Below are 20,962 nucleotides of genomic sequence, written 5' to 3' on the forward strand. Positions count from 1 at the left end.
CCCGGGTTCCCAGAGAAAGGAATTACCGGGCCCTCCGAACTCTGAATGGGCCGGTAATTCCTCATACTGGGAACCCGGTAAAGGAGCCTGGTTTGGTGGTAGCCATGGAGCTAATAGCTCCATGGCTACCGCCAAACTCGTAATGAGGCCCATTGTATTCTACCTGCCTTTACATCTGTAACACCATAGCCATTCCTGTTCTTTACAGCTTAAGGCTTCAGACTTTATCTCAGCATATCTTACAAACTAGACGACTCTGCCACCATAAGATGTGTTCCCCAGGAGATTTTCTACCCCTCCTAACACTGCTCTCAATCCTAGCTTATACTAATAGGAAACTGTCTGCCCCTATCCAACTTGTTGACTACAATTCCAATATGACACAGATACAAACCCCTGTACTGCTCAACCCTAATGATCATATGGGTCTTCAACAAAATCTCATATACGACAGCCATCCATGTAACACTACTTCTAGAAATGCCAGATTACGTTTGAGACTCACCAAACTATACAAACGATTAGCCAGAACTCTCACTGCCTCTAACCGTAGCAAAATCACTGCCTTCTTAATCCTGCACAAGAGTGCTGGAAGCCCTCACAACCTCCCTCAGAGGGTACATAAAGGAATTACGTACGCCATGACCACACCCCAATCAAAAGGGGCACCTATAACCACCATCCCTCACCTTAAAGGGACTTTATTTAATGCTAGATCCATGGTAGCTCATGCCATAGAGATCTCAGACTTTATCCAAACTGAAAATCTAGACTTCTTGGCCGTCACCGAATCCTGGTTACACGTCGCTGCAGGTCCAGCCCTTATGTTAGCAATTCCTGGTGGATACACTATCCTAAGGGCGGATAGAAGCGAAGCACGTGGAGGAGGCATAGCCTTGATTGTCAAATCGAGTCTGCCCATCAGACTAGCTCCATCTAATGATATTAATTCCTGAGAAAGTCTTACAGCCAAATTATTGATCAACAACTCTTAGATCCTAACAATTCACCTGATATATAGGCCACCAGGCCCTATTGGAACCTTTGAGGAGGATATTTCAACTATCCTTTCCAATAACTTAAAACATTCCACACAAGTTCTTCTCCTTGGTGACCTTAACTTGGGCTTCAACGACCCCAAAGACCTTTGTGCAACTAGCGTGGCTAACATTCTCACCGAATTAGGCATCTCCCAAAGAGTACTCCACCCAAACCACAACAAAGGGAGAATACTCGACTGGGTAGCGGATTATAACTGTAATGTCTCCATTTCATCTATCTCCCCCCAGATCTGGACCGACCACCATCTCATAATATTCACCCTCGCAACTAATAGAGTTACCTCCACTCACTCCCAGCAGGCCCCACCTATTCTAAAAAAAAAACATCACCCCGGATAATCTTCTTCCCTTGATTTTACCTCAACTTAACTCGCTACCAGAAAACCTGGACCCTGAAGTTCTGGTGAATGAGTTCAATAAATCAGTGGCCACAGCTCTTGACTTAATTGCACCACTCAAAATGAGACAAAGTAAACCCAAAGCCTACCTCAATTCCTGGTTTACTCCCCAACTGAAAATACTCTGTACCAAAAAAAGACAATGTGAGGTCGCATGGAGATTACACCCGTCTGATGTAAACAAAAACAATCTCAAGGATATAGCAAGAACTTACAAAAAAGAAATACAGATGGCTACGTGAGAAACCTACAACAACAGAATATCCTAAGCTAATTCAAGTATAAGGGAACTTTTTGTCATCTTGAAAGAAATAGAATCTCCCATCCCAGTGGCAGACAACTGTGTAAAAGACAAAGGGCCTCATTACACGATAGGCGGTGAACCATGGCGCTATTAGCGCCACGGTCCATGCCGGTAAAATACCGGCACCGCCTTGGTGGAAAGGGGAATTACCGCCCCATTCCAAGGTTGGCGGGGCGGTAATTTTCCCTTCCACCATTGCCCTTCCCCATTCCCATTTTTGCCCCATAGGGCTCTATGGGAATGGGGAAGGTGCTAATTACGATACCGCAAATTGAGGTACCGTAATTAGCTCCACTGGTCTCTTTGCGGGTTGGTTTTTAACGCCTGCAAAAAGCAGGCGTTAAATTCCCCAACCCGCAAAGGGACCTCGTAGTAAGGCAGTAAGGATTTACCGGTACTGGTAAAATACCGGTACCGGTAAACCCTTACCGCCTACCGTGTAATGAGGCCCAAAGACTGGTGCTCTAATATACAGAAAGCTTTGGCCAACAAAGTCTCAACCATCCAGGCCAAAATTGCTAAGAAAAAAAAAGGACTCTCTAATCCAAACCTCCACACCCAAAACTCTTAACTCGTCTCCTATAATCCCCAAACACCCCCTGTTCAAGTTCACCAAAGTGTCCATTACCAAGACAGAAAAAACTATCCTATCGCTCAAACCATCAAACTGCAAAGGAGACCAATGTCCAGCCCAACTAATAAAGGATGCAGCGGGTGACCTAGCCCCTTCCATTTCAAAACTCATTAATGCCTCCTTTGCCATGGGAACTATACCCAGTAACCTTAAAGAATCCTGGGTGCTACCTTTACTTATAAAACAGACACTAGACCCCTCCATTGCCACTAACTACTGCCCTATCACAACAGTACCCTTTCTATTAAAAATCATAGACAAAATGGCGTACCTACAAATTCATAAAACATTTGAAAACTAACAACTTATTAGGTGCACGCCAGTCTGGTTTCCGATCCCAGCATGGGACCGAAACTGCTTTAATAGACCTCAAGGCGCAGATCGATGAGCTTAGGGACAAAGGGAAATCGGCGCTACTCCACCTTCTGGACTTATCTGCCGCATTTAACCTGGTTGATCACAAGGTCTTATGCAGGCACTTAGATATGGCTGCCCACTTCTCCAAAGAAGCCATAGCTTGGATACAATCCTTTCTTAATAACAGGACCATGAGAGTCTTCTCTCCCTAGGCGGCTGCAGACCCTATCCCTATCACATGTGGAGTACCCCAGGGCTCCTGTGTCTCACCCCCCCTATATAATATTTTCACCAAACCCCTTTTCGATGATCTGCACTCTCTCGGTATCACCTACACTAACTATGAGGATGATACCCAGATTCTCCTACCTCTTACGGGTGATTATGACAAGGATTTGGCCTTGGTGAACAGGGTGTACCTCATCATTCAGGCATGGATGGCCACCCATGGACTATGCCTGAATGACGATAAGACTGAGATCATCATCCTGGGTACATCCACTACCCTTAAAGAACTGGGACCTACCTACTCCACTTTCAACATTGACAACAACCTGATCACCACCGCACATGAGGTAAAAACCTTAGGTTTTTATCTTGATTCTACCCTATCCTTCAATAAACAAGTTAATTCGATAGCATCCGCCACTGCTTACACTTGCAAATTAATTAGAGCAGGTAAACCCTTCCTATCCAACAATAGTTGTATTACCTTGGCCAGAGCACTTATTCTCTCAAAGTTGGATTATTGTAACTCTCTCTACTTTGGGGCAAATAAAACCACTATTAATAGAATCCAACTCCTTCAGAATAATGTGCTCAGAGCAGCACTAGGTATCTCCAAGAGAGACCATATCTCTGATACTAGAAGAGCTAACAACTGGCTATCGACACACGACAAAATCCAGCTAAAAGTTGCATCACTTGTACACAAATGCCTAAACAATGCCGCTCCCTGTTATCTCTCAGAGAGAATTACCAGAAAATGCTCTACCAGACCCACTAGGTCTGCTAACTCCAATCACATCACACTACCCAGATTCAACCCTGCCAGTGTGGGGGGACGTAGCTTCCAGGTCAAAGCAGCTCAACTTTGGAGCTCTCTACCTCACTCTCTGTGATCAGATCAACCTTACCTTACATTCCGACAGAACCTCATAATGTGGATTACAGATCAGGACTATTAAGGACAGGGCCTATAACCTACCTGAATGCTCCTCATTGCTATCCTGTCTGGCCATACTGTATATTTGTATACTTGTACTTTCTTATTGACCCACAGGATCTTTGTGTAACTATGACCACCTTGGCTTGCCACCCTGTCCTGCCACCTACACACATTTACTAACCCCTTGACCCATAAGGACTTGTAGGGCTCCCTCTTAGTGCCTACGCGTGCCTACCTTTGGCACTACATGTATATATTTTATTGAGTTGTTCTTCTTGTACAATTACTGTTTCATTCGTGTATTTAAATTGTTTATGTAACTAAGCTGTTTATCTAACTAAGCTGTAAGATGTCTTATGCAATGCACCCTAATACCCCTGGGTCTGGTGTGCAATATAAGTACTAAAACAAACAAACAAACAAACAACATCTTGAACCACAAAACAGAAACACCAGTTAGCCAACACTTCACACATGATGGGCACACGCTGCATGACCTTCCAATACTTGTACTGAAAGGTTACCTCTTAAATACCACACATGGGAGCTCAAGTATTTAAAGATTTTCAACCTGAAAAATGCTGGTCTGAACATAGACAAAGGGACCTTCAAGGCAACAGCATTGACAGCACCAGAAGATGACCTGCTGCTACTACTACTCATCTATGACTTTCCACCCCAATGTTTATATTCCTGAATGAGTAAGGTCATAGGTATCATTCATGGCGATTTTGGATGTCTGAGCGGGAATAATTGCTATCTATTATCGAACAAGAGGCAAACCCAGCCAAAAGTGGGAACTTCACCATTCGAATAGTGATACATTAGTTTTGTATTTGCCACTTTGTATGCGAGTCAGAAAGGCCCAGTCAAATATGAGGTACATCTAGGAAAAGTTTCGACACAGCATCTTGGCAGCTAGGGAATATTTCTGTATTAGTTCCACCATATTCATACAAGCAGGCCTAAGCAAATCAGGTTGACCTATTGCACCCCTCTAACACAACATGGAGGCTGCAGAAACATGCAGCAACATTTGATTATATTTTTTGTCCCAATACACAGGTGCACAGTATTTCTTCTTAGTTAGGACAGGCATTACAATCACAGCAAGTAATAATTTGGCTGGGAAGGACAGGAAGAAGCTAGTACACATTGTAATTGGGAAATTAGAAGTCTGCCTATAACATTGGAAAAAATAGTCAACTGTACATGTGAAAAACGTTACTACTGCACAGAAAAGGTGTGAACAAACATATCCTTTCCTTCTCAAACTGTGTTCCACTCATTGGACACTTTGCCCTTAAACATTTAGACACATCACGCATTACGTGCAAAACATTGGTAGAACAACATGGCCTTCCTTGAAATGTAATTTCTTAGCGAAGAGAACTATCATCCAGTTTTTGAGCATGTGTCTGTTGCGTTTCTTTAGATAAAGTGGCCAGGCAGGACTGAATTCCTTACAAACCTGCATCCTGAAGCCTATGGCGTTTAAATTGTGAGAATCTCTTATTTTCCATATAAAAGTGATGTCCAGCTCTGGGTCTGTTTTCTGTTGTTGCTCATTTATCGTGTGACCACCAAATAATTAAGAGGTTTCTGGGACTTCGAAAGCTTATGGAACTACCATCTTAACATACTGCTTTAAGTTAGTCCAATAAAAGGTATCTAAACTTAGATTTTCTTGCATTCTGGAATACTTTAGTAGACTATGCATATTTGATGTCAGGATAACAATGATAAGCTTTCCTCTGGTCAAGCGGCTCCATGTTTATTTATTGATGGGTAATTCCTGTTTAGCTATTGGAGCTATGCTTACATTTATATGGTGTAGAATGTTGTCAAGTCCTCCATAGTATGGTTGCTATTCTTTTGTTGGGAGTGCAGAAAACTCTATGGGCCTCATTACACGGAAGGCGGTAATGGTTAACGGCCACCGTTAATGGTAACGGTGGCCGTTAACCATTACCGCCTTACTACGAGGTCCCTTAGCGGGTTGGTGTTTTAACGCCTGCTTTTTGCAGGCGTTAAAAAACCAACCCGCTAAGGGACCTCAGAGCTAATTACGGCACCGCAAAATTGCAGTGCCGTAATTAGCGCCTTCCCCATTCCCATAGAGCCCTATGGGGCAGAAATGGGAATGGGGAAGGGCAATGGCGGAAGGGGGATTTACCGCCCCACCAACCTTGGAATGGGGCGGTAAATCCCCTTTCCGCCAAGGCGGTGCCGGTAATTTACCCGCATGGTCCAGGGTGCTGATAGCACCCTGGACCACTGCCTTCCGTGTAATGAGGCCCTATGTCTGCACCATATAAGATTTATGGCCATTAAGCTGGACATTTCCTTAATTTGGGAAGAGCCTAAGTTGATTACCCCTCCTACTAAAGTGGCGCTCAAGTCCTCCCATAAATATTGGGCATTTCGCAAAAATATTGTCAGCCAGCCGAAAAGGCAGCATATTATGTCAAAATAAATAGCCGAAGCTCAATTTAGGGGTCCCATTATCTTGAAATGATTGAACCTTTTCATACTAAAAATCTATACCTTAAGATAAAATAGTTCATTTTGCAGGCTTTTCTCTGCAAGGTCGTGGATCATTGGTTAGTTGCAACACAGCAAAAATACAATTATTACCTAATGATAAAAGTGACTGTCCAGTCAAGGTTGATAAAAATATTGACTTTATTATTATTACAACAGACAGTTCTAGCACACTACAAATACGACCACCCTGTAAAGGAACTCAGAGGACAGACAGTTTCACGAAGGAAAAGTGATGCACTCTGGATACTGACAGGAGGGTAGTTGGTAAAGTAATTAGTCTTACAGTTGAAGGTTATTGCTTCAGCACCATGGGGCAAAGGGTCGTAACTGTCTCTAGGGGCCTTCAGAGAAAGACCAGGGTGCAGAAACACAATATACCTGGTGCTGGAGAAGTTCTTGATGCTCGGCAGTGTCGTGGTGGTTCCAGGGCACTTTGCAGACCTTGAGACAGAGTTTGTGACGGGGGACACAGTTCGGCAAGCGAGGCTGGATGGAGGTCTGCAGACTGTCTGGCGTGGCAGCTCGGGGCCAAGATTCATTGTCTCTGTGCTGGTTGGCGGGTCTGGAATGCTGGTCGAGGCATCTCGGACGGTTCTGGTGACTGCAGCATGACAACAGTCAGAGGTGTAGCTGGTTGTGGTTCAAAGGCTCGCCCATTTCAAAAATGTCCTTAAAAGATGGACGCTGGATGATGCTTGTTTGGCACTCCTCCTAGCTTCTTCGCAGGGCTTGTGACCTTTCAAGGCGTATATGTCCCAAATCTCAGGAGAGTGATTGATGGCAATGGCCTTGTCCTTTGTCCAGAGACTCTCTGCCACTTCCCACCTGTGAAGATTGCTGGTAGAACCTAGCAGGACACGCTGTGTGCTGGCTGGGTACCGGTTCTGGAGCTGCTGGACGGGTCCGGTATTTCCCTCTGTTCCCTGGGAGATGTTTAGATGTTTAGAGGAGGTATCTTGCTTCCCTCTTCGAACTCCTGGCCTTCCTTCAATGGCTGAAGATGTAAGGTAGACTGTACCTTCAGCTCACGTCCAAATGAGTCCTTCTTCCTACTCCCTTCAAAGTCTTCACATGATCTGCTAAGTGAGGGGTTCAGCCCTCTTTTAAAGCCAATTGGTCCCCAGTGATTGGTTCAGGCTAAGCCTACCTTAATATACCAATCCGGGGTCCCCACCAACAATCTTCTGTTAAGCATGACGTCAGGACCAGAGTGCTCTGCAACAGGACAGACAAGGGGGCGACAATGTATACCTAGGTCCTACCCATCTCCCTGTCTGTTGTAGTTCAAAGTGTCTCTCTTCTGTGACTCTTGAATAAAGTGCAGAGTACCCTTGAAGTTTCTGCTGGGAGCAGACTTCCTGTCTCCTCCAAACCACATAATTCTCTCCTCTGAAAGGGGTCTGCTCTGCAGGGACACCTGTGGTAACTGCTGGACTCAGACAGGCCATTCACTGCTTTTCATACAGAAGAGGTGGGAACTAGCTTCAAGTTGACAAATTGCATACCAATGGGGTGTCATTCCCACCTTCCTTTTGTCTCTTCGGCAAACAAGCCCACTCAGCAGGCTTGCCTCAATTATCTTGTTGGTATGAACTGCCACCAGCCGGAGGACAAAAGGAATTCATCTCCATGTAGCCTTTGATATTGGAGGAAGGTGTGCCTCCCCCCTCCTTGAGATGCTTTGATGTACCCAAGGCTGTCACATTCCAGCTGAATATGACAGGGGAAGATGGTGCCTGTAAGTTGTGTCTTTCCAGAGTACATGTGACTATGCATTTTGTGCGGGAAGCAGATGGACTGTGTATGGAATGGCCTTACACAGTCCACAGAGGTTGATCTCCCATCATTCATTTTCATTCAACAAAAAATCAAAAAGCCCAGGTGAGTGCACTCTCGGCATGTGGGTGGTTGAATTCCTCACAACATCCAAGTGGTCTAAGCATCTGCCTATCAGAGATTGTTGTCCTTCATGTGAAGATACTTAAGAAGACCTAATATCGTGTTGTCATATCTCTTACCTATACATCTAGGCAGAAAGATCTGTCTAAGACCAATCTGTTGGTAGTGAAATATAAGAACTGTTTCTGTAGCTCTTTATTTTTGTCCTACTTGTGAGGTTGATTCTGTGGTTTTTTGGATAGCAAACTACAAATCACAAGCATGGGGAGTTTAGAGAAATAAATAATGTAACCAGGGCCTGGGAGACACTTCCACACCGACTATTAAGCACCCCCACAAGGAGGGGGCTTACGGAACCCGACTGGAGACAAAGGCAAGACCCAGATGCACCAGCCGCAACTCGGGCCATCTGGTTCACCGACTGCAACTTTGGACATATGGACTTACTACCCGGGCCATTTGGCCCACCGGCCCCACCTGCCCTGGCCCCAACGTCCAGGGGCATGGGCTTGAGGCACTGTACCTCGACAGAATTATTGGACGGAAGCACCATGAGTTAATGGATCACAGCATCTATTAGGCATTGTTATCCACAAAAATCTTCCTCCCTCCCAGGTTCTGTACATAGTTGGGGAGCAGACAGGGAGGTAGTGTGATATTCTAGGCAGAGGCACCGGCTTTATCAATTTCAGAAATTTTATTTACCGTGACATAGGCATTCCGTCCACATGGTTCATCATTCCAAGGGTGCACTGGATGGATCCCAGTCACTTGCATTGGGTTGCCAAGCACTCTCTTCTTAATAAGGTGTGTTTACTAAACCAAATCATCATCCTTAAATGGTTTGTGGAGTGGCATGGGAATATAGCTTCAAGCAGAGAGAAATCCACATTGATGAAACAGAGAGCTAGGGAAGTGACAAAAGTGATGTGAGTTTGCAAGACTTACCATGGGATTGGCTAATGACCAGATCACGGATGCTAATGTTGAATTGTATATCCTATGGATTTCAGCTGAGCATATCAACCAAGGAAATCACCTTCAGATGGGAAAATCCCAATATGTGTAAGGGTGAGGAGGTGGATGCATGGAGGAAGTAAACGGCAACATGTGTCCTAGCTAAGAACGCAATGGTCGGGAGTAAAAAGACCCCTACCTGGGGCGATAAACATAGAAAAACAGGCTGGAGGTTACATGATAACAAACTGTTACAGAGCTGCAAGACAGACCAAACGAGATCCCACCATGTATTCTTCTTGACCTTAGAATTGAGGAATTATGCATTTGGTATGCAGGATAAAAAAGTGAAATAATGCTTGCAGATTATGTTTGGGGATTAGAGGCAGGAAGCTAGTGGTTGCACCTATAGATTGTTTGCAGCATTGAAAAGAAGAACGTCTGGGGGGAAATATACTAATAAAGGATTTTGCTGTTAAAACTTTTGAATACGTAGGAAAACTGCAATATGTAATTGTGTTTAAAAATCATCCCACCTGTTTTGCAATATAATAGGCTGCTAACTAATTTAATATCCGTTTTCTTTGGTACACTCAGCTCAGAATGTGTTGTTTGATTCCATGTACAATGGTACATTACTATGATACATTACTATCTGACTATTTGTTTCATGTTTCACACCATGGTTTGGGTTATAATATAAAAACTGTGCATTACAGCCCAAATTGGATTTGTTCGCTTGTGGTCTCCAGAGCTGTAGATGGGTACCTGGTGTTTTTCAACTGTAATGGCATGTCCAAAATTGCGCTCCGTTTTGGTTAAGAGGCCCATGTCTCTTTGCAGAGCAGTTTTCGAATGGGAGTCTGTCTTTTATGTTTAGTATTGAAGAACGCTGATGCTAACTGTTGATGGGAACATTGTGAGCTTTTGTGTCTGCACTGTTTTAGCGAGTTATGAGAGTGCTTGGAGTTGGTGAGCGGAACGTTTAAGTGTAGAACCTTTGTATTTAGTTCATTGGTTGGTGATTAATGTACATTATCGCATGAAATTCATTGAGGCACGTTGGGACTTTGGTGTGACCAGTACATTTGTCTGCTGCATACAGTGGTGATCTTGGTGGAAATCGTCGCACTGAGTGTATGGTACTAATGTTTCTATGTATCTAAGGATGTTTGGGCTGTCCCACATGTTGTGATATGCTCCGAAGCTGTAGGGAGAGCTGACATTGGGGTAATAGAACATCTGGGTCATTTTTCATATACTGGCTTTCACTGTTGAAGTACACTTTCTAGAGGACATGGGTGGACTAATCTCGCAGTAGGAGGTGGTTTCTTTGCCTTCAATGTGTTTGACACAGGGCTCTCTTAGAAGTGTTGTCTCTGTTATTGGTTTTTATAGATAATGACCTGAGCATTTGAAGTGTGAATGAAGCAAGTAGGAGTCACATTGCTACCAGACCTAAGAAGTATGTAGTGTGTTTTCGGGTCTTAGTAGTGTTGATTGATAAGTTGGGTGAGATGCAGTGAGAAAGTGTCGTCTTTTTCTTGATTCAGGGTGCATTCATTTGTGTCTTTGCAGTGTTTTGACGTGGGTAATCCTTGGATGCCCTTTTCTAACTGACATCAGTCCTAGATAAGAGGAGCATGACAGCATTGATGCATTAAAGAATTCACTGAGCACAGGAAGCAGGTATCTATGATCAAGCTTGGTTGTTTGATGGTGCACTATTTTGCACCAGTCAGATTGCTCTCCATACATGGTGCAGTCTGTGACAATTGTTATCAATGAAATTGGTAGTGTCTAAATTTTTTCGTGACTCTCTTTCCATTTGGTTTCTCTTAGTGTTTGATTTTGAATAAGTGTATGGTGTGATTGCTACGCTGTGGAGACCATTTCACCCACCCATCAATCATTTTAGAATTTGTGGCTGTTTAGCCTCTGAAGAATGTCCCACTACTTATGTTTGGGGACTGAAACATGTTGGGCTGTTTACATAACTACTCAGTCTGGTACACTGTAGATTTGTACTAAGGCCCATGTGTGGGCTTGACTATTAACGCAAATTTATTTTTGTTTGTATAAACTTGTGCAATATATGTTTATGTGTGTAGTGGGTGTTATGTGGTGTTACATTTATGCAACTTCTGTTTCAATATATGTCATGCTAGGGAGTTTTTCCAATATTCTCAGGAATCTTGTGGAGGCAATACACTGCACACCAGTAGGAACCCATCCACATATAAAACCAAAATGCCATACTGTGGAGAAGGTCCCACCAGACGGGAGTGCTACTGGACGCACACCCTAGTTCTCACCTCTGGACAGGAGCTGTGACAAGGTGACAAAGGAAACACATTAGTGCCATTGTACTCAATAACATTCAAGCAAGAGACTTAATTTCACTTCCCCCCTACCAGTACTTGTATATACTCTACTGTCCTCCTTTAGCCTAATCTTCAAACATGGATACAAAGGGCAGGATAAATCTAACTAAATAACTAATTACCTATTTCCCTAACACTAGCCTGCGACTTGGCTCCGTGAATCACGACCATTGAGAACGGTGCTGTAGCGACGCTCTAAGCCTAATATAGGCTCACTCTTGTGCTGACAGGCAGAAGCGCGACCCCATGGTTAGAGTAAAGCGCCATACCACGTGGTCATGCTCTGTACCTGCGTCACCAGCTAGCACCTGAGGTATCGTCAAAGATGCACGTTGCCATGGAGCCTCCTGGATGCTTGTATGCACCAGGGTTCACTGCATGAGGAATCGGGCACTGCCGCGCCCGAATCCCTGCTGCGTGAGGATTCGGGTGCAACGGCGCCCAAACCCTAACAATATATGAATTTTACAATAAAAGTATATGTTTATCTATGCAATTTGTTTGGTGTAGGAGTAAATAGGGGATTGTATGGGAGTCACTAGCATTTGTTGCTCTTAATTTGTGTTGCTTTTCTACTTTTGTTATATACTAACGGAAAATATACTAGGACAGAGTTGAATACCCTTCTGAAAACTAAAAAGTTAAAGACATTGCAGAACAGTGACAAAACATGTATTTCTTTTCAAGATTCCTTTCAGCTGAGCATAATGATGGTTTCTCACCAGTGACTGGTCTACCATCATAATAGGTATTCATATTTGGGCTTAGATCTCTCCATAGCCAGCACTCCTCCTTCTGGAACTGTCTCCCACTATCACAGTTGAGCCAGAGGGTCCCGTGCTTTCGGAAGTCTCACGAGAGCTGAGCCTGACTCCCTGTACCGTGTTAAGTCTTGTGTAAATTGTGGCAGACTGCCTGCACTTACCTAACTCTCACAAGGGTTGAGCTGGACTGCCTGCATCTTGTGAAGTCCCACGAGAGTTGAGATAGACTGGCTGCAGTTTCTGGAGTCTCGAGAGAGTTAAGCCCGACAGGCAGCGCTTTGTGAAGCGTTGCGAGAGTTAAGGTAGTCTGCATTCGCTTTCAAAGTCTCTGCATTAGTTTCACATAGCCTTTTTTTCCGTGATGGTAGAACAGGCTGTTTGAGCCTGTCCAAGCATCTAGAAAGGTTTTGTTCTCGCATCCCACCACCATGCACCGTCATGCGTTTTATGCAACATTTAGCATGTGACAAAAATCCAAATAAACTCAAAATAAACCCAGGTAAACGGTTTTGCTATTCCTAAAGCAATACAAATAAATGTGCCGAGCCCCAGACTCATAGAGTGTAGTCAGCATGGTAAGTTCTTCGGCATTCCATGCAAGCTATATCTATTTTGCTTGGTCAAGTGTTGCAGGAAGGTTAACCATTCAGCATGTGCTGGAAATAGATCACGTGTGTTTCCCACGCTGCAGAACAAAAGTACTCCATCCTGTCAAGCCCAATATCTCCTAAAACCAGACAGTCACCTCCTCGCTGGAGGACCTGGGCCAGAGAACGAGAGCTGTGGGGCTGGCATGTGCCAGGATTAGACCTTGGCAATCAATGCCTGGTGTCAGCGTTATATTGGAGCAGGCGCTAAAAATAAAGAGCTTGGTCGCTGTATCCTGGTCCAAGCTTCCTCTTCCTGTGGCATTGGGCAGTCTGGGGAACTTCCTGACTGGGAGTTCAAAATGGTGAAAGTCTGGGCGAAATGGTAGCCCACCTTCGAGCAAACAAGTAACAAAAGTGAAAAGGAATGGACACTTTTTAAGCATGGAGATGTTCCAACATGGCGGCATGTTGGTCTCAAACTACTGCTAATTTGAAAATACAAATGGTAAACAACGCTCTTTAAACGTTTGAGCAGTTTGAGACTAGCAGGCGGGGATGGGAATGCTATGAGGGGTCGGCATCTAGAAAATACGAAGTATGGTTATCATCTGTGTGGATACAAACGAAAATGAAAGAACGGTATTACATAAAATGGTATTAGATAACTGCTAAGATTACATTTGCATATTAACACCATAAAGTATTTAACTCACGTCAAGATATTGGTTACACAATTGTACAAAATAGAACAAAGTGCTTCTGCAAGTAAATATACTATTTCTTTAATTATACAAAATAATATAAGAGCCTGACGCCAATTAGCATACGTTTAGTTGTATGCCTGCACATCATTTGTGTGTGGGAGCGCCAGGATAGTGACTGTTGTAAGAAAGGCGGGGGAGAGGGAATTCTATAATGCCATTAGAACATTCAACCCTTTGAGGATAGGTTTTACTAGAAAACTTGGAAGGTGTGACGGGGCCAATCAGAGGGCTTCATAGGCGAACAGTAATTGACAGTATTGGTTCGCGTTCTGAGGACATTAAGCTGCTCTGGGCACATGTCTTACCTGTTTGACCCGCAACAGAAAATTGGGCTCCTGGTATGGAACCTATTCTACCCAGGAGGGTGAACCAGAACAAAATATACAAATGAATAGGTCCAGGGACACTATGCTCATAACCAACACTCCCAGAAAAACAGTCAACATCTGCATGTGCAGAGAAAGAATCACTCTTCAGTATTTGTATTGTAGAGATAAATCTCACTTATTTTTATATTAGCACTGTGAACCTGGAGGGTTCAAAAAGGACATCAACACTGTTTGTTAAACCAAATCAACAGATAACAGAATATATATACCTCACACCAAACCAAAACATATTCAGAACAGATTCCTAAAAATGTGTGTGTACCAAGGAACAAAAACAAATTAGGATTCGTCAAGACATTCACATACTGTTGTGTATAGATTCAGAAAAAAACATTATAAAAGCCTATAGAACAATGGTAAGGATACAAAAAGTCATTTTGCTTGTGTAGACAGCATTGATGTGCTGTAGGGTTAAGGGAATAAAGACTCTGTAGGGTCTTTACTCCCTTCCCCTTTGTGCTGTAGGGTTAAGGGAGTAAAGACTCCCTTAACCCTACAGCACATCGAAGCACACTGGAAGCCAGTGCAGGTGACGCAGTACCGGACTGATATGGGCACCATAAGGGGTACCAGTCACAACTAGGGGCACTAGAATTTGGAGAAGTTGTAGGCGTCAAATAAAACCCGCCCTCTGAGCCAAAAAAAGGGCATTGCAATAGTCTATCCTACTTGAGACTAATGCAGCCACCACCGGTGGGCTCAGATGGGCCGGAAGAAAGGGCAATACTCGGCGAAGAACTCGCAACAAAAAGTGACCAGACTGGCACACAGCACTAACCTGTGCCACCATAGACAATGCTGAGGACAAATACACCCCCACGTTTTTCACCACTGTAACTGGAATAGGAAGAGCGCCCAAGGAAGCAGGCCAAAAGGAAGAAAACCAAGATTCAGGGTGGCAGAGGAACCCACCACCAAGACCTCTGTCTCATTATTGATTTATGTTCATTCTAGTTTAAGCCATAACCCCTGACAGGAAGGGGTTCATGGGCCAGTTAATGTCCTGGGCAAGTTAGAAGCCTGAGAGCCACAACGGCTTTTAGATTAGCCCCTGGGCTTTACTCTTCTCCCAGTAAAGCCACTACTCAGAGGGGTCTATTGCTATAAGTATTCCAGCATGTTGTACTGGGATCTATTTATTTTTCTAATTCAGAAACAGCGTGTTTGCTATTTCTCAACTTGATAAAAGAACAATGCAAGATGGCCGCCATGGATCAGGGAGAAGGGAACTACACATAGTCCCTTTCCCCTTTCCACGGTGACCATTGCCGCGATGAAGGGGAGCTGGGAACAACAAGTGTTCCTGACACCGGCAACGGACAAAGGAGCACAAGGCAAGTGGGGAGGGTGTGGGGGCGGGTGGGGATGTGGAATTTGGTGTTGGGGTGAGGTAAAGAGGGACAAGAAGGCACAGGGGGCACTTACCTGATTCCCAGCATGGAAGATGCCAGCCTCCCTCTTCCCAGGAGGCTTGAAGAGGATGCTTTAGGGGTTTTAGCATGTGGTAAATCCCCCGTTCTAAGCCTCCTGATTGGCTGGGAGGCTGCCACCTCTTGCCAAGTACCAAATGGTATTATAATTCACTTTCTCTGATATCTGAAAAGTACTGCATTTGTTAGTTGTTCCCATTAAGCTCTGGAATGGTGTTCCACTCCTCATCCTACAAGTACTGGATTCAAACTACTGCTTCGCAATCATGCATGGCCCCTTTAAAACTCTTTTCTGACTACTATACAGCCCCATTCAAACTTCTGATGCCCACACTATGTTTGGCTCTTCACTCACTTGCCTCAGCAAGTCTGTCTCAGTGATGATCAACTTGCAGAGCCTCAAAGCTACCTTAACAATCCCTCTTGTCGGCCTCTCAGCTGCAGCGTGATCACTGTTTAACCCAGGCCAAACTGCAGAATCAGGAACCAGTGGTGCCTCTAGGGCACTTTACCACATATGCCGGCCACCAAGCAATTGCAAGGAAGCAGGCAAACATTGACCTGAAGATTACAAGAGAGCAAGAAGCAAATGCTACAGTGTATGTATATATGGGATTTATAAATAATGAGGGAGTGTGTTAAAGAGGAGGGAGAATAGGGTTGAGCGGAGCAATCGGAAATTGGCAAGATCTTCTTTGAAGTTTAGGAACTTTCGATGCCTCCTGAAGTATAGGATGGAGGGCCCCATTCTTATCTGTGCTGGTAACTTTTTCCAGAGACAGTATGCAAAGCAGGAAAGGCCTGTTTTCATTGTTTCCCGCTTGCAGGTGTTGTTTTCAACCTGCCAATATTGTGACTCCTGGTGGTGCACTTGCCTCTGCAGATGGTGAGTTTCTCTGACAAGTAAAGCAGTCTTTTTGTTGTGACTGCTTTGTAGGCGATGCAGTCAATCTGTACCATTATGCGTGCCTGCACCTTCTTAAGGATGGGCAGATATGTTTGAATCTTTTTAGTCCTGTGATAAGGTGTGCTGCAGCATACTTGATTGCTTTCAGATGGGTTAAGATTGCATATGGACTCCTGTGATTAGGTTGTTGCTACCATTCAGGTGGGAGATGACCTGGGCATTGAAAACTGCTCTATAACTTGTGTCATGGGTGAAAGGCCTTGCATTGCAGAGCAACACAAGCTGGTACTGTTGGTGAGAAACGGGTATACCAGAGGTCTGGGGATTGCTCTCCTGAGAGCCCAACAACCCTCTCCCCAGAATAAGAGAGGACTTAATCAAGGGCAAGTTAAGCTGTCGTTTATTACAAAAAACCGACAGGGATCATACAAGACAATCACATTTCTTCAACAATTCTCAACTCCACAAGACACGCTCCACAGTTTTGACACCAAATGGCGTCATCACCTGGGCCTTCCCCCAAAAACCTATCCCTGGTTCTGGTTGGGTGCTAGGGCTGGTATACCTATAGCGGGCCGTATATATCTAATTCTACTGGTCCTTCCATGTCAGGTGGCTGACCTGCCCCGTCCAAAAGAAACTATCTATTACATTGTTGCAGGGTTGTAGACTTACCAATGACACTTGCCCTCTGCCATCCACCCTGTGATTTCTGTCTCTTGATTGGTTAGATCTGGTCTCTGCAGGCTTGGACCCAGTTTGGTTCTCAGCCCTCTGTGCACCTCTTCAAGGTTATGTGAAACGACTATGTGTCCCAAATGCATCTGGTAGTAACCCCACCTTTGCCTATGAGAGTGTGCTCCAAGTTGCAACATTTGTTTCAATTCTCATCTGGGTTGCTGAGAATGGCTCATCTTGCCAGCCGGGGTGAATGCCCATTGTCTAGTTCGGTGGCATCATGCAGTTGTGGACCACAAAATCAAGCTCTTTGCGTCTGCATTTATGAGGATTTATTCTATTTTCCTGCAGCTGGCCCCTTGTCGTTTGGAGCTTGGAATGCGGCTGTTTATCTCTGACCTTGGCTGTGAGCCCGGAATTGGCTTCATGCAGCCTGAGCATGCTTACCTTGGCTGGTGTCCTATAGCTTGAGGCCTTCTGTAATTTTCCTTAGACTTATAATTTGATTTCTACACTCATATTGTGCTATGTTTCCTATAGATTATTCGTACGTGGTCCTACCAGGCTCCATATATACTCCTGTAGTACCATAGAGTTAATTTCTATAATCTTCTGCAAGCTTGCTCAGGATCTCTTGGTGCCTTACGTTTTAGCGTTACTGCACTTGGCCAATGAGGGAAATCATAGAAAGCTTTTGACTGTATGCATGTGTATCTTTCCTCTATCTACAGAACTGTGTAAGCATGTACTTCGTGTAGTGCTGTGCAGGGCTGCAAGTGTGCTTCATGACTAACGCTGCCACATCGTGATGTCACTAGTGATGTTGTGCCAGTGTTTTCTTGGCATTTAATCGATGCAGTCCATTATAGGGTTTGGATCTATGATCACCTTTGAGTCACCTGTATCTGAAAGGATATGCACTGTATATGGTTGGAATGGCTGTCTGAGGGGATACCTCTCTGCATACTTGCCAGTCAGTGGTGCACTTGGGGATTGTCCAAATAACGAGTGACTTCAAGCGTTCTTGACTCTTTGGGCTGTCATTTTCATGGGGGGGCGGTAGGGCATGCCTGGGACCCTCTCTCCAGTCCCCCCTCTGGTCGACATGTTGACCTATCCTCCATACCTTGTCACCTTCATTCTTGGTAGCCATATCTTTGTCACTCCACTGAGATGCCCATACTAATTTACATTATTGTCAAAACTCCAGGTCATTCTCCAGGGTCGGGTGCATTCTACTTCTGGGTTGCACTGCACCTATTTTCCCCCATATTAGATTCACTTTGTTTTGCTGTTATTCGTGTGATTACCCACGTTTTTTTTCTTTTTAGATTACGTTTTTGTTAAAAATCTGGCTGCTGTTATTGTAGACTGTTTATCATCTGTGCTAAATCAGAGTATCTAGCTTACTCTGCACACACTATACTCTCCAAAACTATATTACCCAGAAGGAGCTGTAGTTTTGGTGCGTACTTCTCATTGAAACACGGTGCGAATGCGCCAGCGCGGACGGGTCAAGCGAGAGTGTGCTGACAGTGTTTAAAGGCACTCTTAGCCTCATAGATTCACTTTGTTTTGCTGCTATTCGCGCAATTACCTGCGTTTTTATTCATGTTCTATTATTACGAAATCTTGCTGCTATTATTATATTTTAATGATGATCGTGGTTAAACATGAGATGTTTGGCTTTGTGAGACATATATATTGTCTGTGTGTATAAAACAGGTGAAAGTAGACACTTGACCATCTGGGCGTTATCCCTTATTACGGGATCTGGTAGGACTACTTGTTGTGTTAAAAGCTATTACTAAAGAAAGGGTTACAAATATCATTATGTTTTAAAATATGTGGGAAACATTTCTAAATGACGTAGTAACACCTCATCATAGTCTGTTGTAGAGAAAAAGGTTATAACATCAATATTGATGAGTTGCATAATAACCATCCAAAGAGGACCGATGACATCACCCTCTTTGGGACTGACCGCACATTTTGAGGTCACATGTTATGGAAGGTGATGCCTTATTAGATATCAAATTGCGGGGCGCACAACTGATATTCCAGTCTCTGCCTCGAGAGTGTTTGTTTAATAAAATCGGTAGTAACTATCTTTAAAGGGTGCCATAACACCTCATCATAGTCTATTGTGGAAAAAAGGTATATATACTTCGTAGGTTTATGGGTTACACGGTACCTGTCTTAAAATGGCTGACGGCATTGTCCTGTTGTGGACTGATTGCACGTTGTGACGTCCCACATTATGCAACGTGATGCCTTGATTTGATGTTTCAATATCGAGCGCAAGGCACACGACTGGTTTTCCAGTCGTTGCCTCTCTGCTAGAGAGTTTTGGTTAAGGCAAGGTAAGAGGGGCTAATTGGTAGATGTGAGAAGGATATCTTTGTATGAAGTTGTGGGAAAGGGAGATTGAAAATCATTGTTGTTTACAGGTATATTTGGCAACATGGAAGAGATATTTGGCTAGAGACTAGCTTTGACAAGGAGTTTGGTATGATACAGAGAATTAGTCCCACTGTATGGGGCAAGAATTTCCCTATGTACATTAATAGTTGATGGAAGTTGTTACAGATGAGATTTGGCTAATTGTTCATTGAGTATTTCCATTTAGGTGCTTCAATGGTCTCGGGAGCTTCAAACATTAATTGGTTTGCAGCATCGGTCAGTGATTACTACCTGTGAATTCAATGAGTGTTCTGCGAGATTAGAGGAGGGGTTAAATAGGAGCAATGATTTTCTTTCTATGAATTTGTTTTTAGAAAGACAGTTTGATTGAGCACTGATGAAGAACAGGGTAGATACGAAACGTGTTGGAAGAAGGGAAAAGAAGATAGATGAAAAACTGTAGATTTGAAAGATTTGTGTAATGTTGGAATTGAGTCATTGTGGACAGTTTCCAAGATGGAAATCTGAATATCACTCTGTTGAATAATATGTATTGTGAAGGACATTGTTATTATGTAATACATGCATTTGTTGAAATGAACTGTGCATTGAACTCTGGTTTAAGTGAAAAGTTTGAATTATATAAAGGCTATTTGCCGCTCGAGTGTGCTTGGGTTCTGCATTAGAAATAAAGTTCTTTTTCTTAGCTCACTCAAAACCCTGCCATACATTGTCAGTGGTAGGAGAGTAAACGCATACTGGTGCCATCCAGACCTTCCCAATGCATGAGATCTACATACCATAATCTTCTGCACACTTGTCTGTCCGAGTATAAAAAAACAGGTGGCAGATGTTTACTTGCTTAAGGTTCTTTCTTCTCGATATCCAGTTGCATCTGCGAGTTGATACATACCATCACATTCCGGGGAAGTGCGATGACTTTAGTATTTTGCTCGGCGTATGTGGACAGTTCACCTTTCTAAAAAGTTAGCCTTCCTCAATGTCCTTGACTTGACACACTTCCCAGCTGAACAGTGCTATCGAGATGTCAAAGGCATATGACCGGTTTCTCCATAACACATTCACTTAATTGCAGGTTTTGACTCTTTGTTGGGCTTCCAGGACATCTTTCGACTGAAACCAGCTAACATTTCCCTTCAGCACAATACACTCAGCTTTCCTCTTTGTGAGACCCAACTACTCCAGTTCTATGCAGCTGCCACACAGTGGCAAGTATTACTGAATTCATTGCTAAAAACGCAACCTCTTTCTATTACCCTTATAAATAGCATTATCACATGTGTGTGGTGGACTGTTTACATCTATTC

This window comes from Ambystoma mexicanum, chromosome 1q, assembly GCF_040938575.1.
Source record: "Ambystoma mexicanum isolate Mex_15411 chromosome 1q, UKY_AmexF1_1, whole genome shotgun sequence".
Lineage (NCBI taxonomy): Eukaryota > Metazoa > Chordata > Amphibia > Caudata > Ambystomatidae > Ambystoma > Ambystoma mexicanum.